Consider the following 24,160-nt stretch of genomic DNA (forward strand, 5'->3'; position numbering starts at 1 on the left):
ATTCTCCCGGTTTTGCTTGTACCTGCTTATTACATTCTACGCAATTTTTATTCCCAGTGTAAGTTCTTGTATCCACCACCACAGTCCAGATACTGAACAATTCTGGCCCAGCAGGACTTTAGCTGCTGTTTGATAGCCACACCCATCTCCCTCCTGCCCCTCTCCCTCCATGCCTACAAGACCAGAGGACTGATTCAAGGGGAGGGTAAGGAGGAGGAGCGGGAGGAGCCCCTTTTTCTGCCTGGCAGAGCTCACAGGGGTTGGGATGGGCTGTGAGTTAGGGACCAAGTTTGGTGTAGCATGCTAAACCAGCTATGGCCAAAGGAAACATCGGGGCCAAGGGAAGATGGATGTGCCGGAGGCCAGTGGGTTTACGAATCCACAATGAAGAGAGAGGTCTGAGCTGAAGGTGAGTCTGGGAGTCACCACCTGTCGCTGCTGGTGCTGTGGGTTTGCTAGGGAAGGAGTGGTTAGGTGGAGGGGACTAAGGAAGGAGCGGGAGGAGGGTCGCCCCCTTTCCTGTAGCAGACATCTGTTGACAGTCTGCTTCTGGATACTGCCCACCCAGAGGCTCTCAGACTGGGGCCTTGTTTTCCAGCTGGCTGCCTCCTGCCTTGCTCTTGCATAAGGAACCCTGGGAAACGGCACAGAGGGCTCCTCCAACTCCAAAGGCGCCCTTTACTTTGCCCCCTGTGTGAGCTTCTGAGCCGGTAATGAAGTGTCCCTCTTCCCAAACGCACCCGTTAGCTGCATCTTGTTCTGTTCCCTGAGCACAAGGCGTGTGAATCCTGGCCCTGCCAAGCAGGGAAGGACCATAGAGGTCACTGAATCCAAAGCCTTGAATTACAAAGAAGAAAACGAATCCTTGGAGAGGGAGGCTTGTCAAAGGCTGTAGACCTGACCTGCTGGAAGAAAAGGGGGCTATTTGTTTTCAAGTTCAGAATCTGCTTTCCTCATAGAGGAGAAAGCCAGGCGAGATGGATGAAAGTTTCTGATCTCCTTCACTGATCAGTTTTTACTGAGCATCTATTATGCGCAGGGCAGCATCGAGTTCTCTGGAGACCAAGACCCCTCAGGCGTGGACCCTGAGGTGCTGGTGCATAAGAGCATCGAAGAGTTAAATTCCGGGAGCTATTGAGAGTAGGGGTGGGTAGAGGAATCTCCCCAGAGGAAAGGTCCCCTCCCTAGCATCTCGGGCTCCGGAAACCTGGGCGAGAGGAGCCTGGGAAGGGCTGCCCCTCCCGCGCGCAGCCTCCCCCGCGCCGCCCTCTCTGGCCCGGGGAAGGGCCGCTCTCGAATTACAACAAAAGGGGCTGGAGGCCGGGCCTGCAGTGGCGGCCGCCCCCCCCCCCGGGAAGGGGGTGGGCCCGGGGAGGGGTTTGCCTTCCGACTCGCGTTAAAAGTACCGGGAAAAGCGTAAAGAAGCGACTCCAGTCCGCGGCGTCCGCAGCTTGCAGCCCGCTTTCTCCAGCGGCCTGAGAAGTCGGCTCGCCCCCTCTGCTCGGGAAAGGGGATCGGCGGCGAACGGCACGGAGAGGGGCTACCGTGAGAAGTGTCGGCCCCGGCTGCCAAGTAAGAGCGCTCGTCGCCCCTGCCCTCCCCAACGCGGTAGGCAAGGAAGCGGGAGCGTCGGGGTGGAATCTCCGGGCTCCATTCGCTGCGGAGCTGCCCCTTGGCGGTGGTCCGGATCCCCCGGAACCTGCGCGGCGGGCTCTCCGAGCGAAGGCTCTTGCTCGAAAAGATGCTAGGACCCGCAGGCTAACGCGGTGCCCTTTCGGACTCGGGCGGACCCGCCCAGCCCCACCTCTCCCGAGCCGGACAGGGCGATGCAGCGGGCGCGCCCGGGAGAGCAGGGCGCTCGGTTCCTTGCTTGCTGCGGGATGCCCGCAACCTGGCAGGATGGAGCTAGTCGAGGCTCTTGCGCTCTAGGTGCCCAGGAGTGTGCGGCGTGTGGACAGGGATACTCGGAGTTAATGACTTTTGAGGAGGTGGAGCGCGCGCGCGGGGAGCAGGGGGCGCCCTGGGGTGTCCCCGGTGCAGCGGCTTTGGAGATACGGAGCGCACTAGGGCAGAGTGGGTGGGGGCCATTGGGACTGCGCCTGGGTGCTCTGGTGCCCACTGCCTAGGAATTGGGCTTTCTCCCCAGCCTGCTGGAGAGGCTGGGCTGAGCGCCCGAGCGTCCTGAGTCCTGTGCGAGAACAGGCGCGATCGCACGCAAGGGATGCCCTCCCACGTCGCCTTGGCTTGGCCGGGGACCGGAGAACCTTTCCCGCCGTTATCACGGAAAGGTCCTGGAGTAGGAAAGAACCGGCACAGGCTACCCGGCGAATCGTGCAGGGTCGTCCCAGCGGGTAGAGCAAATCTTAGTCTAGTACGTAGACTAGGCTAGTACGCAGACCTCCGTATCCGGCGGTCTTCAGTGCCTGCAGATTTTACGCAGGCGCTTTGGCCACTACGCTCTGCACACCCTCCCCCCAAGCCCAAATTTGGGAGCCTTCTAACGTAGCAGCCTGCTGGAGGTGTCGCCATAAATCAGCGCCGGAATAGAAATGATTGGAGGAAGAAGCAAAGACCACCCAAAAATAGCACGGGTGGGGTGAGAGGACCCGGCGGAACTGGCCGGGTGGGGGGGAGGGGGCACTGAACTATTCAGTTTGCTTGGAAACCTCAGCTCCAGGTGAGAAGAACGATGTGCATAAAGTCAGAAACATGCTCCCAATCAATTTCGCCCCCTAAAATCTTTGAACTACGGGGTTCTTAAAATCAGTCTAATTGCTCATTTTCGGAGAGGAGGAAAAGCACGAAGCCCCATCTCAGGGCCCGTGAGTTGGTCAGTGTGGGGTCCCCAGCCCCCTTCCCTTAACCCAGATCCTCCCTTAGGCCACAGCGAGCTTCTCTGTCCAGGAATCCCCAAAGCCCATTTGTTACCCTTCCTGGAATTATTTAGTTATTTATGGTGTATTCTGTACTTAAAATGGTCAGGGATGGGGCTTAAGAGGAGGGCGAAGCCTTCATTTCCCTGGTCACTGCCCAGATGAATGAGGGACTCACTGGACCCTGCCTCACCTAAATCATTCATTTCCCTCTCCCTTTTGTCCTGTTCTCCTTCCTGTCCCTAGTATCTGCCTGGGGAAGGACCATCAAATCCATGGCCAAGTGCATGCCCTCATGGACCCCTGGGGCTTTGGGGGCCCCCAAAGCTCCAGTCTCAATGGTGTGCATATGTACAAATCTGTTTGTCTCCCTGTGACTTTGTGTTAAAAAGTGACTTGGTCTAAAGAGAGTATGAAACTTTGGTCTGAAGACAAAGTATGCACTTGACATTACAGGTTGGCTGACATTTTGATGCATGGCAGACAGGAAAATTCTGCTAAGAGGCTTCTGTCTGTCTCCTCTCCAGCTGGGTTCCTGGCCTTGCTTCTCCCGGCCTTTTGCCATGTCCTTGTTCTCTCTGACCTCTGGATGACCAGTGTGGAAGGGCCTTTCTTGGGAGGGAAACAGATTTTCTGTGCTCTGGGGGTTACCATCGGTGAAGCTTTGTGATGCCCCCCCCCAGGTTCTGCAATGTGTATTTTAAAATTATATTCTGAAAAATTTCAAATATGCACACAAATAGAGAGAAGGCCCCCATAGCTTCTCACCCAGCTTCATGTTCTCAATATTTTTGCCACAGTTGCTTCTAACTATTCCTTTGCTTTTTCTTTTCTCATTGAAGTATTTTAAAGCAAGTGCCAGATTTCAGATTTGATAATCATTCCACTCCTATGTATTTATTTCAGCATGATCTTGAAAAATATTAAATAACCATGATGCCGTTATTACACCTAAGAAAATTAGCCATGATTCCTTACTCTCATCTCATACCCAACCCATATGCAGAAATTTCCCGGTTTCCCCCCAAATGTCTTTGTAAAGTTGATCTGAGTTCTGTTGGTTTTTATAGTCTATGTTCATGTCATATTTTATTCCTTCTAAACTGCACTTCTATCCGCTATGTCATTTGATTATTATGATGCCCCACTAAAGAGTGAGATGTGTCCTGAATTCATTTTAAGGCTGAGTAAACTGGCAAAGAGATAAGCTGTCCAGATGGCACAGCCCGTGACTGGCGGAACCAGGACCTGACCCAGCCTCCTCCTTCCTGGGCCACGGTGGCTCTGTTTCTCAGTGCTGCTCCTGGACTATCAGCTGTTCTCCTAAGCGTTCATCTTGGCTCTGGCTTCATCCCGAGCTTATCACTTTTATACACCTGCTATCAGAAATCTCTGTGTAAATATTTAGTAATTGGCCATTTGGCGCTTGAGGTAAATCAGCTACAAAGTCAGGAAGCCTGGGTTTATTTCCCAGCTTATTATGAAATTGTAGGAAAGCAGTGTCTCTCTTGAGGGCTCGGGGTGGCCCTCTCTGAACTAGGAAGCAGCATTTCCCCCCATTCTAAGGCTCCTGGGTCTGGGAGTGGGATGAGTAAAACCAGTGGGACAAAACCAAGGCCCCAGAAAGAAATCTCACTGAGAACAGTTGCCCCATCGGCTGAGCATTCTGGCAGCTGGTATCTTTCGTGGGAGATTCCTAAATCCGATGACAGAGAAGAGGCTTCCCTCTGAAGTCCTTCATTCACGAACAACTTTGTTTATTCTGCTGCTGTCCGATGAGGTTGCAGAACACCAGAATTTTGTACTTGTAGCCCTTTCATTACTTGTGTTTATTTGCTTTGAAGTGGGGTGATACATCATTTTTACATCTTATTAGTGAGACTCATGAATTGGAAATCTCCTTCCTTGGCTGGCTGTGTGGGAAAATGGAATCTCTTATGTCTTTGTTCCTAAATTTTCTGCTGCTGTGTTCATTGCCCTGAAATAGACATTGGGTGAGCAGACCTTCTGTAGGACAGCCAATCAGGGACAGAGCTTCATAGCCAGTATTCAACTGTAGGGACTCCTCAGGGCACAGGGCACTCCACAGAACATCAGTTCTCTTCCCCCATAGCTGATAGACGGGCTCCGTGGGTATAGAATTTCTCTGTGATCTTATGTCAGCGGTGGCAAGTGGCTAACTTCCTTTCACAGTTGCGGGAGCATTGGGAGGTGTAGTTGTCTGCTCCCAGTGCTGCCTGGATGCCGAACAGCTTGTGATGACTATTGTTCATTTCCCTCTGGGGAGGGGTCTTCTCGGTTAGTCTGCGTGGCCTCGTCACACAGACATCCACCTGCGTTGCTCCTCCTGGCTGGGCCAGGAGGTCTCAGATGAAGTGGCCACAGCCTGCCCTGCTCCAGGCCCACAAAAGCAGTGGAACTAGCCACTGTGGGCCAAGCAGATTCCACAGATGCACAACTGCAGCAATGCGCTGGTTTCTGTCCTACAGCTGAGTCCAGATCTGAAGTGAGCCTTCAGACCTTCTTCTGTTAGTCATTCCAGCTGTGCTCCTGCCGTCAGGCATGGCACGTGCTTGGTGGGGAGCACAAACTGGCCAGGTGTGCTAGCTGGTCTTCCCCTTGCCGCCTGTGTCTGAGAAGCCTTCAGACACCAGGACCATCCTTTCGAGGGGCATAAAGCATGAGGGTGACCGTTTTGATAAGATTTCCGTCCAGAGTTCAGAAACTTTCGCACTTCTCTTGGCAAAAACAGCATACCCGGGCAAGTTTCGCGTGGCAAGTGTGGGTGTAGAGCGAGAACGAACTTAGCAGAGAATGAAGATGTAATTAGGGTCACAGTTAATTTCTTCTTGCCCAGGGCTTTTGGTCCCTTTATTTGGAATATCTTGAACTTTGTCCTGTAGTATCATAGGCGAATGGTGACACATTTTTTTAGTTTTTTAATTGTCAGACTCTATTACACAAGCAGACACAGCTGGCCCCATGGAGGTTTTGTGCAAACTACCATATGTCCTCCTCAATGTGTCCCCAACACAGGCTTAACTATCCTATGGGAAAATAATGCTGCTTGCCTATAAAGAACACGATTTATGAGAACAGAACTTAACGTCGATGACTTCTGAACAACGTACTTTGCTCAGTTTTTTTACACTGTCCTTGAACTTGGATCCATGAACTCCTCCACCCCCAGCCTTTGTCCTGGGGTACTACCCTGCCACGGCGGGGATAGATATCTTCCCAGAGTGCCGGCATGTAGTAAAAGAGGTAGTAAAATCTTTGCCTAAATATCTTTCTAAATCAAATACAAATATAAAATGGAGTACATTTTCAAAGTCAACTCTCCCTTCCCCGAGAATAGCATATATATAGGTAGAATGGCACCCATCCTAAGCATACACATGTGTAAACTTTTGTTTTTGTCTTTATTGTGGTAAAACAGACATAACTAAAAACTCACCATTTTAACCATTTTTAAGTGGACAATTCAGTGGCAGTAAGTACATTCGACTTTTTCATCTTCCCAAACTGACACTCTGTCCCTATTAAACACTCACTCCCTATTCCCACACCTCCCAGCCTCTGAAAACCATCATTCTACTTTCTGTCTTTCTAAATTTGGCATATAGGTACCTCATATAAGTGGAATCATATGGTACTTTGTCTTCTGGTGACTAGCTTATTTCACTTAACAAGTGTATCCTCAAGATTCATCCACGGTGTAACACGGGTCAGAATTTCCTTCCTTTGTAAGAGAATAGTATTCCATTGTGTGGACAGACCACATTTTCTTTCTCCGTTCATCCATCAATGGACACTTGAGTTGCTTCTACCTTTGGATTATTGGGAGTAAGGCTGCTCTGAACCTGGGTGTGCAAATACCTGTTCTGGATGAATTTTTACAAAATGAACGCGCCCTTGTAACTACCTCCTAGATCAAGAGTAGAAGGTTACCCAGAGCGCAGGGATTCCCAGGGAGGCAGGAGATGTCAGTGACATGTCAATAACAAGTCAGTTCTGTGTCCCTGGTGCTGGCTTCATCCACACCCCGGGGGCTGGGGACCGGATGCTCATTTACTCTACCATGAAGCAGTTTGGAAGAGATGTTTGAAAAATGCAGTTTATAATGTGAAAGGCCCCAAGATGAGTTGTGAGATTTAAGCAACTTCTTTCCTTAGGGGAAGACAGTACTGCATACTTGGGGTTTGCAGCTACAGCTGTGTGAACACATGACCACGAAGGATAGCCCGCCCAGGCTCTCCCTGGAAGAAGGGGCTCACCCACTTGGAGAATGGCCCTTTTATTGGCTGTGGCTGGAGCCTGCGTTTTAAGCCTCGAGGGAAAATTGTGCGGCTAGCCTAGCCGTGTTCTGCCTTCCTTTCTTCCTTACCTTCCTCCTTCCCTCCCCGCCCGGTGCTCTGTCTCTTCTTAACTAAAGTGATTTATTAGTGGCCTTCTACGTACCAGACACTCTGCCAGTCACCGTAGGAGACACCAAGATGAATAAGGCATGATAGTGGACATGTGTATATAAAATGAAATCGCCGATCAGGAAGAATATTCTGATGGCTGGCAGCCAACCGCTTGGTGCCCACCAAGTGCCAATGGCAGCCTTAGAGCACAGCCAAAGTATTTGTGGAGTTTGGGCTTGGTGCAATACATGAAAAGAGGAAGACTATCCATCCAGTTACCTAGAATTGCTCTGGCATATTTATAACCAAACGGTAAGAATAGTTTTTAAAAGACTTTTAAGCTGGGGGTACCCGGCTGGCTCAGTTAATAGAGCATTGACTCTTGATAGCGGGGTCATGAGTTTGAGCCCCACATTGGGTGTAGAGATTACTTTTTTAAAAATTAAATAAAATACTTTTAAGCTGTGTTGAAGTCAGGTGCTCTGTTCGAGAGCATTCTGCTAAAAATGATGTTTAGAGACCATCTTAATGATGAAGAAAAAAAAACCCCTAAAATTTGCACATTGGTCTCTAATCCTTTTCAGAAAATCAGGCACTCTTGGTTTTCTTGAATTGATAATCTCCAGGTGTTTTTCCTTCCCCACAAAGCCATGGCCATCTCTCTACCCCGCACCCAACCCCCTATGCCATCTGTTACACTGTCATAACGTTACCCAGACCAGGGGCTGGTCTCCTCAATGGCCTCCTTTCCCTTGGTCTTAACCCATGCAAAACTACCTTGCATGCAATAGCCCCAGGAACCTTTCCAGAGCAGGGGGTGGTCAACTTTTTCTCTAGGGATGGATAGCAAATATTTTAGACTTTACAGTCCTTATGTGCTATGTTGCTGTTGGTCAACCCTACTGTTTTAGTGGGAAAGCAGCCACAGATAACAAGTAAAGAAATCATTATGGCTGTGTGCCAATAACATTTTATTTCCAAAAGCTGTATTTATAGATTTGGCCCATGGGCTACAATTTGCTCACTCCTGCTCTAGGTCACAAATCTGCCCCCATCACCCTCCCGCTTACCGCTCATTGGCTCCTCATCCCCAAAAGGAAAACTCAGCATTCCTTAGCGTGACATTCAAGTTCCCTCTCCTCTGGCCCACAGCCTCCTTCTCCTCCCTTACCTCTTCCACTTCTCACCACACCCAGCGCTTCTACTTTTCATCTGGCAATTGGAACCACACGCGGCGCCCAAAATTACCTTGCATTATTTCAGACCTGCCCTGCCTGCTGCCTAGAATGATCTCTCCGGCCCCAGTCCTGTCAAACAAACTTTCCTCCAAAACCTGCTCAGTGTCAGCTGTCTGCGGCTTTCCCTGCTCCTCATCCCAGTGTGTGATCACCGCCCCCCTGTTTCATTTCTGCACTATTATTGCTTCTCGAAGTATAGTGTGAACCCCTTGAGAGCAAAACCCACGGCAGATAACATCTTTGAATTCCCAGCACCTAACAGTGTTTGTCATGTAACAGATGCTTCATAAATATATACTACTAACATGAAGTGCCATTTAAGTTGATTTTTTTAACGACGTAATTGAGATGTAATTCACATACCATACCCTGTACCCATTTGTCAGCAGATGTTAGTGTTTTTCACAGATATGCGTACCCATCACCATGGTCAATTTGAGAGCATCTCATTGCCAGAAAGAAGACCTGTGCCTTTCACCTATCACCTGCTTCTCCTCCCACTCCCCTTCTCTACTCCCCTCCCCCACTCCTGCTAGTCTACTTCCTGCCTGTATGTGCCAATCCTGAATATTTCATGTAAATGGAATCATATATATGGCTTCTTTTACTTCACCCAATGTTTTCAAGCCTTGTTTATGTTGTGGCACGTGTGCATACTTCATACCTTTTTACTGACCCTTGTATGGATAGACCCCATCCTGTTTCTCTGTTCACTGATGTTGGACATTTGGGTTGTTTCCACCTTTTGGCTCTTCTGAATAGCGCTGCTATGAACATTTGCATGCAGGTTTTTGTTTGCACATCTGTTTCCAGTTCTCTTGGCTGTATAAATAGGAGCGGAATTGCTGGGTCATGTGGCAATTCTATGTTTATCTTTTTGAGGAATTGCCAAACTGTTTTCCGTAACAGCTGCACCATTTTATGTTCCCACCACCAACATATGGAGGTTCCCGTTTTTCCACATTTTCACCAACACCTACCTTTTCCCCCATTTAAAAAAAAAAATCCTAGCCATCCTAATGTGTGCCAAGTGGTATTTGGTTAAAGTTTTGATTTATGTTTTTCCTGGTGACTAATGATGCTGAACATCTTTTCAGGTGCCATTGGACATTTGCGTATCTTCTTTAGGGAAATGTCTGTTCAAGTCCTGTGCCCATTTTTAAATTGGCTGCTTATCTTATTCTTACTGAATTACAGGAATTTTTACATGTTCTGAATACTAGAGCCCTTTCAGATACATGATTTACAAATGTTTTCTCCCAACTGTGTGTTGTCTTTTCACCTTCTTGATAGTGTCTCTGTGTTTCTCAGTTCACATCACATTTACTCAGCATCTATTCTAGAATGGACCCAGGAGATCGAGATTATGTGCCCTCTAGGGGGTTCACAATCTTGAAAGGAAGACAGACAAGCAAACAGTACAACACATGCTTAATCAATATGCCTTTCTCTACCCCTACCACTACTGCCCTGGTTCATGAAACATCTTAATAGTGCCTTCTGGTGCACAAAAGTTTTACATTTTGATGAAGTACAATATATATATATATATATTTTTAATTTGTTGCCTGTGCTTTTGAGGTCATATTTAAGAAACCATTGCCAAGTCCAAAGTCATGAAAATTTGGTCCTATGTTTTCTTCTACTAGGTTTATAGTTCAGCTTATGCATATAGGTGTTTGACCCATTTTAAATTAATTTGTGAATAGTGTGAAGAAGGACTCCAACTTCTTTCTCTCTTTCTTTTTTTTTAAGATTTTATTTTTTATTTAGTTCACAGAAAGAGGGAGAGAGAGAGAGTGTGTGTGTGTGTGCACGAGCAGGGGGAGGTGCAGAGGGAGAAGCAGGCCCCCTGAAGAGCAGGGAGCCTGATGCTGGACCCAATCCCAGGATCTTGGGATCATGACCTGAGCCTGAGGCAGATGCTTAACGACTGAGCCACCCAGGCACTCCCCAACTTCTTTCTCTTACATATGGCTATCCAGTTATTCCAGCATCATTTTTTTTTTATAAAGACTATTCTTTTCCAAATGAAGTAATCATAAATATATGAGTTTTTGTACCCTTTTCCAAATGAAGTAATCATAAATATATGAGTTTATTACTAGACTCTCAGTTCTATTCCATCGATCTATAGGTCTGTCCTTGTGCTAGTACCACACTGTCTTGATAACTTTTACTTTGTGTTACCTTTTGAAATTGGGAAGTGTGAGACTTCTCACTTTGTTCTCCTTTCTCAGAATCGTCTTGCTTATTCCGGATCCCTTAAAAACCCACATAAATTTTATTTTTTTAAAAGATTTTATTTATTTATTTGACAGAGAGAGGCAAGAGCAAGAGAGGGATTACAAACAGGGGAAGTGGGAGAGGGAGAAGCAGGTGTCCCGCCTAGTGGGGAACCTGATGAGGGGCTCCATCCCAGGACTCTGGGATCATGACCTGAGCCCAAGGCAGATGCTTAATGACTAAGCCGACCAGGCGCCCCTGAAATTCCACTTAGTTTTAGAATCACCTTTTCAATTTCCATGAAAAAGTCATTTGGGATACTAATAGGGATTTTGATGAATCTGTAGATCAATTTGTATTCTCATCTTAATGACTGACATTAAGTTTTCCAGTCTGTGAACATGGGATATTTTTCCATTTATTTAGATCTTTAATTTCTTTCAACAATGTTTGGTAGTCTTCCAAGGATATTGCATGTCTTTTGTTAAGTTTATTTCTAAATATTTTATTCTTTTTGACGCTAGTGTAAATGGGATTAGTTTTATAATTACATGTTTGGATTGTTCTTTGAATGAGAATAGAAACAGTTAACTTTTGTAAATTGATCTTGTATCCTGTAACCTTGTTGAACTCTAAGCAGTTCCAATAGTCTTTTAGTAGGTTCCTTAATATATATATATATATACATAAACATATGTATATACATACACATGTGGATAGATTCCTAAACAAAGAGGAATAGGTGTTCAGGAGGTAGATATGTGGGATTCTAGAACAAGGAATAGCAAGTGGCAGGGAAATGTGGAACCAAGTGTCTTCTGGGAACCCTGTGCCCTCAGTCGGTGTGGCTAGAGCTCAGGGTTGTGGGTGCACGTCCTGCTAAAGAGAGTGGAGGCATCCTGTCACTGCCAGTGGGAGCCATGCCAAGCTTGGAAATGCAGTGAGAATATTAGAATCATTTTCAGACGGAGGCCCAGAAAAGACTTATGATCAGCACCACTGACACTGTTCTAGTCCAAAGGTAGCAGAGAAAGTCTGCCTTCGTCAGTAAGGGCAAGAACCTGTAGGCCTGTGTGTTTATGCCATGACTCTGCGAATGCCATTCTCTCCAGGAATGATCATCAGTGACACAGGACCAGCTGGCAGGGTGCAGCTGGGCCCGGCCAGCTTTGGTGATGTGGCGGCCGGTGCCTGCTGCTCTTACTCCCTGGGCTTCTGGAAGGGAGCCAGTGCTTCTGTGGACGCAGAATCCCAGATCACAGGCCCTTAACAGACTTGAGAACAGCGCTCCTATCCCCTCCTCGGTGTATCCAGACATTTCCAGACAAGCCAAAGATGTGGCCGTGGTCTCTGTGCCAGCTGCTCCTTCCTTTGCCGGCCCCTCGGGGTCTAAGTCTCATCTGAGGGGCACAGGCCTGAACAGCTGACTGTTGGCTGAGGGTGTATCACATGGATGAGAGCTTGGTCTGGCAGCCAGGGGAGACCACAGAAAGTGGACAGAGCCAAGAATGAATTCTGCTGCGACTCGCCCTACCTGAGGCATGAGGGAAGCTAAGTAGGGGTGCCTCCTTGGCCACTTTCGAGGGGCCATCTCTTTGAAAAACTGGTTTGTATATGGCCGCTAGCCCACAACTCCCTCCACCTCCAGCCTGGTAGACTCCCTGCCGATCTGGGCCTGGACCAACCCTCTAGGAATTTGCCTGTAGTGGGTCGCATCCCCAATGACACTTTCTGCCCTAAACACACAATGATTAAATTTTCAAGTTTGCTGGAAAAAAAAAAAGAAGAAGAAGAATTATAACTATCTTGGTTTGCAAACATGATCTTATATGTAGAAAATTCTGAAGTGTCTACAAAAATATGTTAGAACTAATAAACAAATTTAGTAAAACAAAACAACGCAAAAGCACAATGTGTTTGTAGTGATGGGATTGCTGACCAAGTCTGCACACCATTCCGGCCCTGGCGTCTGTTCTCCCCTTCTAGAGGGTGCAGACACTCAGACCAGTTTGGCTACTGATCATTAGCTCTGGGAAACAGTGTGTGTGTAGAGTGGGGGAGGGGGGAGGATGGTTAAAAGCTGTTATCCAAGTGGTGTGTTAAGAGTGGTTGATGGGTGAAGTGACCTCCCTCCTGGGATTTTTTTCCAGGTTCTTGGTGATTTTATGTGATTATAATAGTTACTACGCATGGAGCATTGCCATGAGCCTGTCACTGTACTGGGCCCTCATTACCTCCTAGGCCCTTTCCTATTCGCAGAAGCCAGATCTGAATCTGAGACCACACTCAGAGGCCAACACCCTGTTCTTTCAATTATTGTATGTTCTCCCATATCGAACTAGGTCTTCCCTTTTTTAGGGGCTAGGGATGGGTTCCTTTGGACCTGAGGGGCCTCTTGGCCTCACACGGTTCCCGCCACCATTGTAACAATACTGCCTTCAAGTTTGGATGGTTTTGGCCTCTCCCTATGGGCTATGTGCTGTAAAGATAGAATGATGTCTCTTACAGACGCTATGTATACTTGACTTTCCGATTCTGGTCCGGTCCGAGAGCCTCCATTAGGAACTAGAAATTGTAGCTTCAGCCTCCCCAGGAAAGAGCCTGGTTAAAATGAGAGTCCACCCAGAGCCAGAGGTGGGCTGTGGGGAACCCCAGTTGATCACAACACATCCTGCCTGACAAAGGCCTCTTTCTGGGGGATGAAAAGAAAAATTCATCTTTATATGCTTCCCTTCTCACCATTTCCCTGTGCCCTGAACATTCCGGCTCCGTGGCCAGAAATAGACAGGACGGAGGTGGAATCATTGGCCCAGAGCCAAACGGAGACCAGCCCTGGTCTAGCCTGGTGGCAAAGTCTGCATTCTTGTCTGAGGTGGTTCAGAAAGACCCCACCTTCCCCCACCGCTTCCCTTATTCTCAGAGCACACCCCATTCACCAAAGGCAGCCTCCTTCCACAAAGGAATGTGTTCCGTGTGGGGCCAGAAGCACCGCCGGACCACAGCTGGGGTCGCCTCCCTGCGGTGCGCCCTGGGCCGTGAATGGGGACCATTCATCACTCCTGCTGATCCAGCAGGAATCCCAAGCGGTGAGGGTCTGATGAAGGAGACAGCCCCCACCCAACCCCTTGACCCCCTATCTGAATGCGGACATCTGGCAGCAATGTTCAGCGGAGCATTCTGTCTGGGCGAAAGAATTCTGCTGAGTTCTGTGCTCCCTTGTGCCCTCTGCATCGTGGGCCACTGCTCCTGGCTGGGGACCGGTACCCTTGTTTATGGGACGCTTTCTGTATGGAGGGTAAGGCCTCTTCCTGAGAGCTGCGGAGGACAAGATGAGAAGCCAGGGCTCGGAGTAATGATTCATTTCCTTTGCCTACTCAGGAAGGGCCTAGAAACCCCAGGCCCATCATGCGAGCCCCAGAAAGTCCTGTTGGTGGGCAGGCGGAGGGGGCACCGTTGAGAGGATCAGCTTGTGTAAGAGTGGTGCTTTCTGCTAAATGTACTCCATACACATGGTGAATGGTGTTTACAGTGTGCGCCCCTCCCCCCAGTCTGTGCGTGCCTTTGTTCCTGACTGGGACTCAGTTGGTCCCATGGGGCATTTCTTCACCAGGTGCCACAAAGCGAGGCACCCTTGGTAAGCAGCTGTGGTTTGTCACATTGTTTAAGGCTGCCCTGGGGAAGTCAATAGCCACTTGACTTTCTAGAAAATATTTTTTAGGCAGGCAAGTTCTGTAGCACAGAATACCCTTGTCAGGTAGGTGACGGAGTGATTCCGATGGGATTGCTTCTAAGGGAAGGAAAACTTTGGAGAGGCCCCAAGGCTCATTGAGACTCAGAGAGTTCTTTGGAGTAGGCCTTTCATCTAGTCTTTGCCAGGCAGAATGATTGAGCTGTCAAAATAGTAGCCTAAGAAATGCACCCTGGTAATTCCAGTTGTATGTTTTCTCCTTTGTCTTTTGGAGCCTTGCTTGGTTAAAATTAAGTAAAATATTTTCAAATATTTATCCATTACAAGAATAATGCCACTCTTGTAATCCTAGAAATCACTGTCTCTAGAATGTACTGGAAAGTTCCTCAGGTGACATATGCTTTGAAGCTAAAGATATCCTCAAAGAATGATGTTTATTAGACCACTGAAGAAGTTCTGTTCATGATCAGATGAGAAACCCAGGTTTAAGAAACCCTTTCTCTCCCCCTGACCAATAAGGCCCTGACACTAGGCCCTGACCCTAGGCCCTGACCCTAGGCCCCAACAAGACCAAGAAGCATTGGATGACTTAGACCCCACTTAAAAGTCTTCTGTGCAGACACGGCAGACTCCCTGGAGCCCATCTTCTCATTGAACTTCACACAAGGTAGCACCTCCCTAGCTTATACAGCACGTGTGAAGACCCCTACAGATTTTTGGTAATTAAGCTTTTCTCCGGTATCATAGATTTTTTTGGAGCAAATCTACATTTCTGGTTTTCAGCTGAGTTGTTCCAAGAGCTGGATCCAGGAGGAACTACCTAAGCTCATCCTTGGGAGTTACCAGGTCCCCCAAATTTGAAGATCAAAATTAAATACAACCATTTCCAAAATGCAGCTTAGCTGTGGTTGGTCCTTAACACTGCCTGGCCCAAATCTAGCAGGTGGCACCTGTTTGCACCAAAATACTCTACCTGGTATTTTTGTCTACTTACTGTGGATCAGGAACTTAAGAAATATGATCTTTGCATTTATAACAATCCTGAAAAGTAGGCGTTTCCTGTTTTCCCTTTAAAAAGTTGCTTTTAGGTACACGTCACTTCCGTTTTATGGATGAAATGCAGAGACTTGAAAATCTCAGTGTGCCTGAGGTCACAGAGCTAGGAGGGGGAAGTGAGATTTGAAGCCTGTTCTGCATGCCTCTAACCTCTTACTTCATGCTGTGTCCTGACCACAGAGAGGTGGGAATTCATCCAGCCTGTTCTTCACGGGGAAAGAACGAGCAGGCTGTCTGAGTGGCCCACTGCGTGCAGGGACTGCCCAAGGCGAGCAGAGTCTGGCCATGTTCATGGCCATGGACAAATGTCCATTTGTCGGGGATGCCTGGGACCTTAATCCCAGGGATGTGAAGGAATTCTTTCCCTAACGGTCCCAGATAACCCCTGGGGGCCTAGAGTCTCTTTTTGGCCAAGTTTATGCTAGTAGTACCCATTGTGTGAAAGTTGTATCCTCCAGCGGATTGAATTCAACGTAAGACTGTCCTCAACTGCTTTGCCGAGAGCCAAGTGAGAACATATTAGGAGAGATAATTTACCACTTTCTGATAAGCCATGGCCACCGCCAACTTTTTTTCTGGCATGCGCTGGCTCTCGTTCCTGTTAGTCACAGACTGCCGTCCATGGGCATCTTGCCTTGAACCCTCTGCAGATGGCCCACTCCGAGCTAAACTGTGTGAGTAATGAAGACCATCTGCTACATTAGCTTCTGGACGTCAGTCAGATGAGGTTTTAACAGAATACTCTCCAAGGTGAGCTTTCCCCTTGTGAACTTTCCTCGGCTTGCCTGGAGAGGGTTGCTGAAACCTGCTTGAGCTCCCTTTTTGGTATGCGTGAGCAAGCTGCAGAAATGTTCCACAGACCCAGCTGGCCTGTGTTCTGGGTCAAGGATGCTTCTGGAATTTCCATACTGGGTGATGATGCGTCCTCACTGGTGTAGACCCTTATTGGACTGCCGATGACCTGGGAGATCTTCAAAGGTGAATGCTGAAAATAGTTCTTCCTGTTGCCAAATACTCCGCCAGCTGGGATAGCAGATACCACATTTGATCAGGGGTCTCCACCATTTTTTTTTTTTTTTGACGTCTTTAGCAGAATAAAATTTCTGACCAGGACTGATAGAGCAGGTGTGAGGAGTAAGAACGTGTCTTCCATCCATCCAGATGTCATCAAATGTCCAGAAAGGCAGGGATGCCTGGGTGGCTCAGCGGCTTACGTGTCTGCCTTCCACTCAGGTCTTGATCCTAGGGTCCTGGGATCGATCCCTGTGTCCGGCTCCCCTTCTGCTCTGCGGGAAGTGTGCTTCTCCTTCTCCCTCTGCCTGCCACTCCCCCTGCTTGTGCTCTCTCTCTCTCTCTCTCTCTGTGTCAAATAAACAAGTAAAATCCTTAAAAAAAAAGAAGAAGAAGAAGAAGAAGTGCAGAAAGGTAAAAGAATTTACCATATTTGTTTATGATTAGGCACCAGTAAAGGTAAGACACATAGTGCTCTTCTCTTTGTTTTACTGAAATTAAAATTCAAGATTTCCTTTGCTTTTGTTTGTCATCATTTGGAGCCTACAACATTTCTTGGTGAAGCTCAAATCCTTTAGCCTAAAAGCAGTCTTGTCAAGCAAATTTGTCCCTGGGCAAGGCCGGGTATACCAGTATACCCTAGGTATCCTGGGATGCGCCTGTCTCAGCCACAGAGATAAGAACGATTAGTGACTAAACTTATCAGCTCTGGTATCTGGATGCTTGGATGCAAATCCCAGCTTGATCACCTCTTAGCTTTGTGAACCTTAGGAAAATCATGTAGCCTTTCTGACTTGAAGTGGGGATGCTGATCATACTGTCTCAGAGGGCTTCCTGGAGCTGAGCCATCCAATATGGCGGCCACCACCAAGTGGGGTCACCAAGCACCTGAAATGTGCTTGACCCAACTGAGATGTGCTGTGAATGTAAAGTACTCACCAGATTTCTAACACTTAGTACAGAAAAAGAATGTAAAGTATCTTACTAACAATTTACATTGGTTCCATACTGGAATGATGATATTTGGGGTATATTTGGGTTAAATAGAATATATCATTAACATTAGTTTCACCTATTTAATTGTACTTTTTTAATGTAACTACCAGAACATTTTTAACAGCATATGTGCCTCACATTATGTTTTTACTGGGAAGCTCTGGTCCAGAGAATTAAATTGGTCTATACCCGTAAGGCACTTTTCACATGGTAACTGATACAGAATGAGTGATCAATAAACACAGGGTTTGTTTATTATTATTATTTTTTATTCCAGCTTTTTCTGTAACAGGATCCCGCCTTCAACGCCAGCCCGTGTAGTGTCTAGGTTTCCATATAAAAGCAGAGGTCATGCTTTTAGAAGAAGGTAGGGAGGAGGGTAAATGGGTACATAAAACAGGCAGAGAATGAGAAAATTTTACATGTCCCTGGCTGGGGGGATGAGTGTGGAATTACTCACCACAATTTTTGTACAGCAAAATGACCCCAAAGGTGAAGCACGTGTACCTCTTGGCACCTTCTAGTGTTATATTCTGCTGAAAGATGGAGCTTGTTGAGCTTTCCCGCAAGCTTTCGTTCTGCCTTCCTTCCTGAGGTTGCCACCTATTTGGAAATGGCCTCAGAAAGGGACTGGCATATGCTTGGCTTGAGATGATGCCCACCCCCTGTTGGCTTCCCGAGCGCGGCTCACCGTGTGGTTGGAGGTTAGCCGGGAAAGCAGACGTAGCTGGAGCTGGCTACTTCGAGGAAGTGGGTTTTGAAGAGTCACCACTGCCTGTGGGGCTGACATGGGTACCCTGTTCTCCCTTCTGAGTGTCGGCAGTCACTCTGAGTGTTGCCTCAGTCAGACTTTCATGGGCCCTTAGGGTGTCGAGTTCAGCAGATGCTTGGGGCTCCTGCTTTGGGGGCTAACACATGTGGACAGTGAGTCAGCACATGGCTCTGGAAATCAGCTGTGATGTGTTGGGACTGTGCCTTCCTCTGCCTCACCTAGATCCCACCTTACAGCCTGTGACTCTCCTCTAGATATCAGCACTGATGATCTGGGATGGTGAGATTTTAGGATCCCTGGGAGTCTTCGTCTCCCGTAAATCACCCCAACACCTACCTACCACCTTTGCTACATGTGAATTTCAGACGTAAGCAGGCATCTCTGGTGGTGTTCTGAAGGGCATGAGGAAGGTCCACCCACTCGGGAAACACCCTGTTGCCCTTCCTTCCAACATTGTACAATATGTAAAATTCGACTATTGGAATTCATCTAGGAGTTCCTGTTACAAGTGCCCTGTTTTCAGAAGAGTCATTAACTTATTCTTTAACGTGTTGCATTCCTAAAGACGATAATTTCATAAGGTATGAATTTATCATCTTGCTTTCCAGTGCAATTAGATCAGAATAAAAAGGCAATGTGGGTAGGGTGTGAAGATACGAATAGGAATTTTACCTATTCACTCAATGAATATTTGCTGAGTACCCACAATCGGGGGTTCTGAGTTGGCAGGAAGGAAAGAAGAAAACTAATGTGAATGAGTCTGTGTTGTATGCTGGGAATTTTTACATTGTTTCATTTACTCTACACACACACACACACACACACACACATACACAAACAGGAAAGTTATTTTCATAATCCAAAGAGGAAATTCAGGCTCTAAAAGTAAATTGTCCCCAAATTAAGGGCGTGGTGAAGTCAGAATTCAGACATTTGTGATCTTATTCCAAGATGCCCAACAGACCTCTCCAGGGTACGAGTGCTGCCAACAGATACCAGAGGAAGGGTTGCCAAGAGGCAAGACGACCCACACACTGCAAGATGAGGGAGGCAAAGGCCCCCCTCGCATCCACTTTACTTGAATAGCTCTTTGACCTATGATCATAGAAGAGAGCTTGTAAAACCACCGTGGAGAGGCGAATCAAGTATCCGACAGCAATCTGATCCCACCAGTGGATGTGGATAGAGCAGCCGTGGAACAGAGTAGATGTGCCCTCGGAGGGGTGGTGGGGCATGTGTTTGGGGTGTGCCCAGCAGCAGAGCACTGGCTGGACTAGTGAGAAATCCAGGGAAAAGCAACACCGAGGTCTAGCAGCGGAATCAGGACCAGGGCTCTGAGAAGGAGGGGATCAGCTCTAGAAAGACTGACCAGAGCAAGGCCGGGAACCCAATTCAACCATAACAACAGTAGTCTCACCTAAGACATTTAGGACCTCGGGGGGTTCATAAAATCTGAGAACCAGGAAGTTCTTAAGATCGTTTGTTCCATGCCTGGGATGGCAAATGCCCAGCAGGCAGGCTGCCGCCCTCCGGCCCCGCTCCGTTAGTCCTCACGAACCCATGCCGGCCCTCCTGCCTCTTACTCGGTCATGATGCCAGTACAGGAGACAGAAGTGGAAGCCAAGATACCCAAGGTCAAGAAAAGGCTCTGCCAATTACTAACCATTGGCCGTGGGCTAATCCTGTAAACCCTTGGTCCTCATTTCTTTCATCTAAAAGTGAAACGAGATGGACTTGCTGACTTGATGGACCGGCTCTGAATTCCCCTCCTGCTCTGAAATTCTGCCCATCCATCCTTTTTTTCCAGCACCTTCTAAACACTATGTTCCAAATGCCACCTCCTTCCGTCCCTGCAGGGATTGCTGATTTCCACACCTATTGCTTGAATTATGTAGTTTGCTCTAGTCCAGACTACCCCAGGTTTTCTTTCCCTAATTCTTCTTCCCAGCCCTGCTCAAGGCTGTCCTCCTCCCAGAACCTCTCCTGACCTTTGTACTCAAGTGGGAGGAGTCCTGGATTAAGGAAACAGGAGCTGCAAATTATTCCCTGCTCTTGCTTTCTTAGCCAAATGACCCCGAACCAGGCCTTTCCTTTTCAAATGGCCCTGCATGGTCTCCTCTGGCAAAAACCTTCTCTGGTTTTGTTCTAACTCATACAGACTTCTTACACCCATAACTCTTAACATTCCCCTAATCTGGGCCCACTTATTTAAAACTTGAGTAAATTCTCATCTTATAGTTCTCCCATTCCAGAGAGATAGGACTGGCCCAAGAGACAATGGGAGGAAAAGGAGGGCAGAATTGACAGTCCAGATGGGGAGATAGGACCCACCCCACAAGAATGTGAACACCTCCCATTTCTTAGGTTTCTCCCACGGCAGCTAGCCCCACACTGAGTCCATAATAGGTGCTCAGTTAAATACTCATCAAGTGTAGTGATACTACTTTTCATTAACATAGCACAGTTTATAAAGACTCCCTGTGCTAAAAGGAGCTGAGTAAGGAGATGGAGTGCAGGACCCAGGAAGCCATCAGGCTGTCCCTCCATTCTTTTTTTTAAAGATTATTTATTTATTTGGCAGAGAGAGAGAGAGAGAGAGATCACTAGAAGGCAGAGAGGCACGCAGAGATCAGGGTCCCTGCTGAGCAGAGAGCCCGATGTAGGACTTGATCCTAGGACCCTGAGATCATGACCTGAGTTGAAGGTAGAGGCTGAACCCACTGAGCCACCCAGGTGTCCCCCGTCCCTCCGTTCTTTTCTTTTCTTTTCCATTTCATTCTTACAGGAAAAGAAGGAGGGCTCATTTTCTGTACCTGAACTCTTATCTGTCACCTACTCTGAGAGGAAGAAGCCACAGAGGGAGCCATACTGCAGACGCTACCAAAATTCAGTCCCAAACCCTGCCATTGTTCAATAAGAAAATGACATTTTGCACCCTGCTCTAATGATCCGTTCTGGACAAAGTATGTGTGCCCTATGAGACATTATTTATATCAATGGCCGAAAGCAGAGGGAGCCTTTCCTGTCTGAGGTTTGACTGCCGTCTGTCACCCCGTCCTCTGATCTCTCACAACTGGGAATTCACACAAGGCACTTAGAGCAGAGGCTTTGTAGGAGAGAGCTGGGTTTGGGGAAGACAGCTCTGGCCGTGATGGGGCTCGTGCCTCCTAGAGAAAAGTGAGGATAAGATAATCAGGATTTTCCTCTGCTTTTACCGTTCTTCTCATTGGCTGAATACATTTCTCTCACAGATCCCGATGATGTACCTATTTTACAGAGAAAAAACACTCAAGAAGGGGAAATGGTGTTCTAGGCATAACAGAGCTCTGCCAACCTAACTAGAATCTCAGAACTTCTGGCGGCTGCGCTGTTCCAGCCCCTCTGTGAGGTCTGCTGTTTATATAAGTAAAACTGTGACTCTCACCCACCATCTGGAAGGCCTGTGGTCGGCTGGGTTTCTGCCCTCCCTCACCCCTCTTCCAGGAATGAGGACAGGTCTACTTTGAGCCAGCTGTACCCTGTCATTATGCAAATCTTCTAAAATAAGGATTTGTAACGTGCGCCAGACACCGTGCTAAGCCTGGGGTCCGTGTCCAGTGCCCGATCACCAACGGTACCACCCCCGACCCCGACACACACGTGAGCAATGCGAGCAGAGAGGGGACACCCGCTCCCACGGAGCCCAGCACTGCCCAGCCCTCCCGGGCCTCACCCGGTCCTGGTGCCCGGAGAGGCCCTCAGGAGGCAGAGGGGCCCCAGAGAGTCCAGGCCGCAGGGTCAGCGCAAAGTGCCCACCCTTCCCTGCCCTCCAGGGACTCTTGTCACCAGAACGCCGTGCCCCGCACCCCCGCGGGCTCACGTGTGCGCCCCTAGCCGGGACTTAGGTGGCCCCCAAGGACTTAGGTGGCCCAGGCCCCTGATGGGCCGGGAGGGTGGCCAGACCGAGTGCCCCGCCAGCACCGGGCAAGAGTGCAGAGTGACCCGGAGACAGAGCCCGCAGGCCCCGCCCTCTGTCCCCAGCTGGGACCCGAACTTCCCGGAGGTGTCCGGTCCCTTGGTGCCCTCCCTGCACGCTGCTTCTTTCCACCCAGGGCATCAGGGGCACGGGACGCCGCAGGCTGACGGTGGTGGCCAGAAACAGGGGGACCGCCCTGAACAGATTCCCCGCCGCCTTGCGCCAGGCAGCTGGGTTCTCAGGCCGAGGAGGGGCTGAACCCAAGCTCAAGTGCAGGGCGCTTGGGAGGAGCAGGCCAGGGGCCTCAAAGAGGGACAGCGTGAGGGAAGACCGCAGGGCATTTTGCTCTGCGCCCACCCAGGCTTTGCTTTGAGGCTGTTCAGATGCCAATGAGAAAAAGGGATTTTACAAAGCTGTAAGGGAAGGATGAGCATTCAGAGAAAAGGGGATAAAAAGCATGGAGTGATAATTTAAAAAAAAAAAAAAAAAAGGAAAGAAAGGAGGGAGGAAAGAAGAAAGGAAGAGAAAAGAAAAAGAAAAAAAGAAAGAAAAGCAGGTGGCCAAAAAGAATAGGGACAGGGGAACTCAACCTCCCCAGTAACAAAAGAAAATGCTAGTTAAAAGGAGATACCCAGGGTGCCTGGCTGGCTCAGTGGGTTAAAGCCTCTGCCTTCAGCTCAGGTGGTGATCCCAGGTCCTGGGATTGAGCCCTACATCGGGATCAGGCTCTCTGCTCAGCGGGGAGCCTGCTTCCCGCCCCGGCCCCCCCCCCCCGCCTCTCTGCCTACTTGTGATCTCTCTCTCTCTCTCTCTGTCAATAAATAAATAAATAAAATCTTAAAAAAAAAAACGAGATACCCTTTTTCTGCTTATCAGAAGGTTTGAAAACATGGTTATAGCTAGAATTTTGAATTTGTGAGGAAATCTCCATACCACTGGCTGATATCAGCTGACAGGCAGGGAGGGCGGTTAGTAGAGTTTTGCTAAAGTGTTGACTTTTTGCCAGCTCTTTGACGCAGCAATTTTATTCTTGGAATTTATCTTGAGACTCTGCAAAGTTTTAGCTATAAGGATATTCATTTCATCAATGTTTATAGCAGTAAAAAAATTTGTGATAAGATTATCTAATTTTATGGTATATGGATAAAAATCTTGTAAAAGAATACTCGAAGTGGTGTAGTATTTGGAATATACTGATAAACGTGAAAGTCAGTTTTACACAGCAAGTATGTAGAAAATTATTCCAGTGTTTTAAAGGATATACGTATGTCCAAAAAAAGGCCAGAGGGGTACATAACATAGTGTTAGTAATCATTCCCTCCAGTAGTGATACTGTGAATTATTTTCTTCCTTTTACTTGCTTGCATTATCCAGATTTTTATCACCAGTTTGCATAAGTTTTGCAAAGGAAAAAAAGCATAAAAGTTATTTTTGAAAGCGGAGGGAAGCATCTGGGTCTAATACTTTACAATCCCCCAGAGTAGGAAGCAGGAGGCCCCACAAAAGAAGCAAAAAATTCAGGAGCATTTTTCTAGGAAAGATTTAGGAGTTGAACTCTGGCCATTCCCACAGATGGGAGAACCCAAGAAGATGGGTAGAACAGTGTGGAGATAGGCACATCCAGAGTAAGATTTCTTTTAAAGAATAAACCATTCAGGGGTGCCTGAGTGGCTCAGAGGTTTAAGCCTCTGCCTTTGGCTCAGATCATGATCTCAGGGTCCTGGGATCGAGCCCCGCATCCGTATTGGGCTCTCTGCTTGGCAGGGAGCCTCCTTCCTCTCTCTCTGCCTGCCTCTCTGCCTACTTGTGATATCTCTCTCTCTCTCTGTCAAATAAATAAATAAAATATTTTTTTAAAAAAGAATAAACTGTTCAGAAGGAAAAAGTTTATACTCACTGATTCCTAGAAAGGGGAGGCAAGGCACACGGTGAAGGG

At 47.9% G+C, this 24,160-nt stretch overlaps 1 protein-coding gene across 1 annotated transcript in view; it reads left to right on the top strand.

Annotated features, from left to right (window-relative positions):
• The first annotated feature begins 1,341 nt into the window (after nt 1-1,341).
• Nucleotides 1,342-24,160, top strand: part of LOXL2 (lysyl oxidase like 2) — an 87,407-nt gene continuing 64,588 nt past the window's right edge. The window contains exon 1 of the mRNA XM_082729238.1: nt 1,342-1,572. The gene's annotated coding sequence lies outside the window, so the exon portion shown is untranslated. The remainder of the gene's footprint in view (nt 1,573-24,160) is intronic.

The sequence above is a fragment of the Mustela nivalis genome (genome assembly GCF_964662115.1).
Source record: "Mustela nivalis genome assembly, chromosome: 4".
NCBI lineage: Eukaryota > Metazoa > Chordata > Mammalia > Carnivora > Mustelidae > Mustela > Mustela nivalis.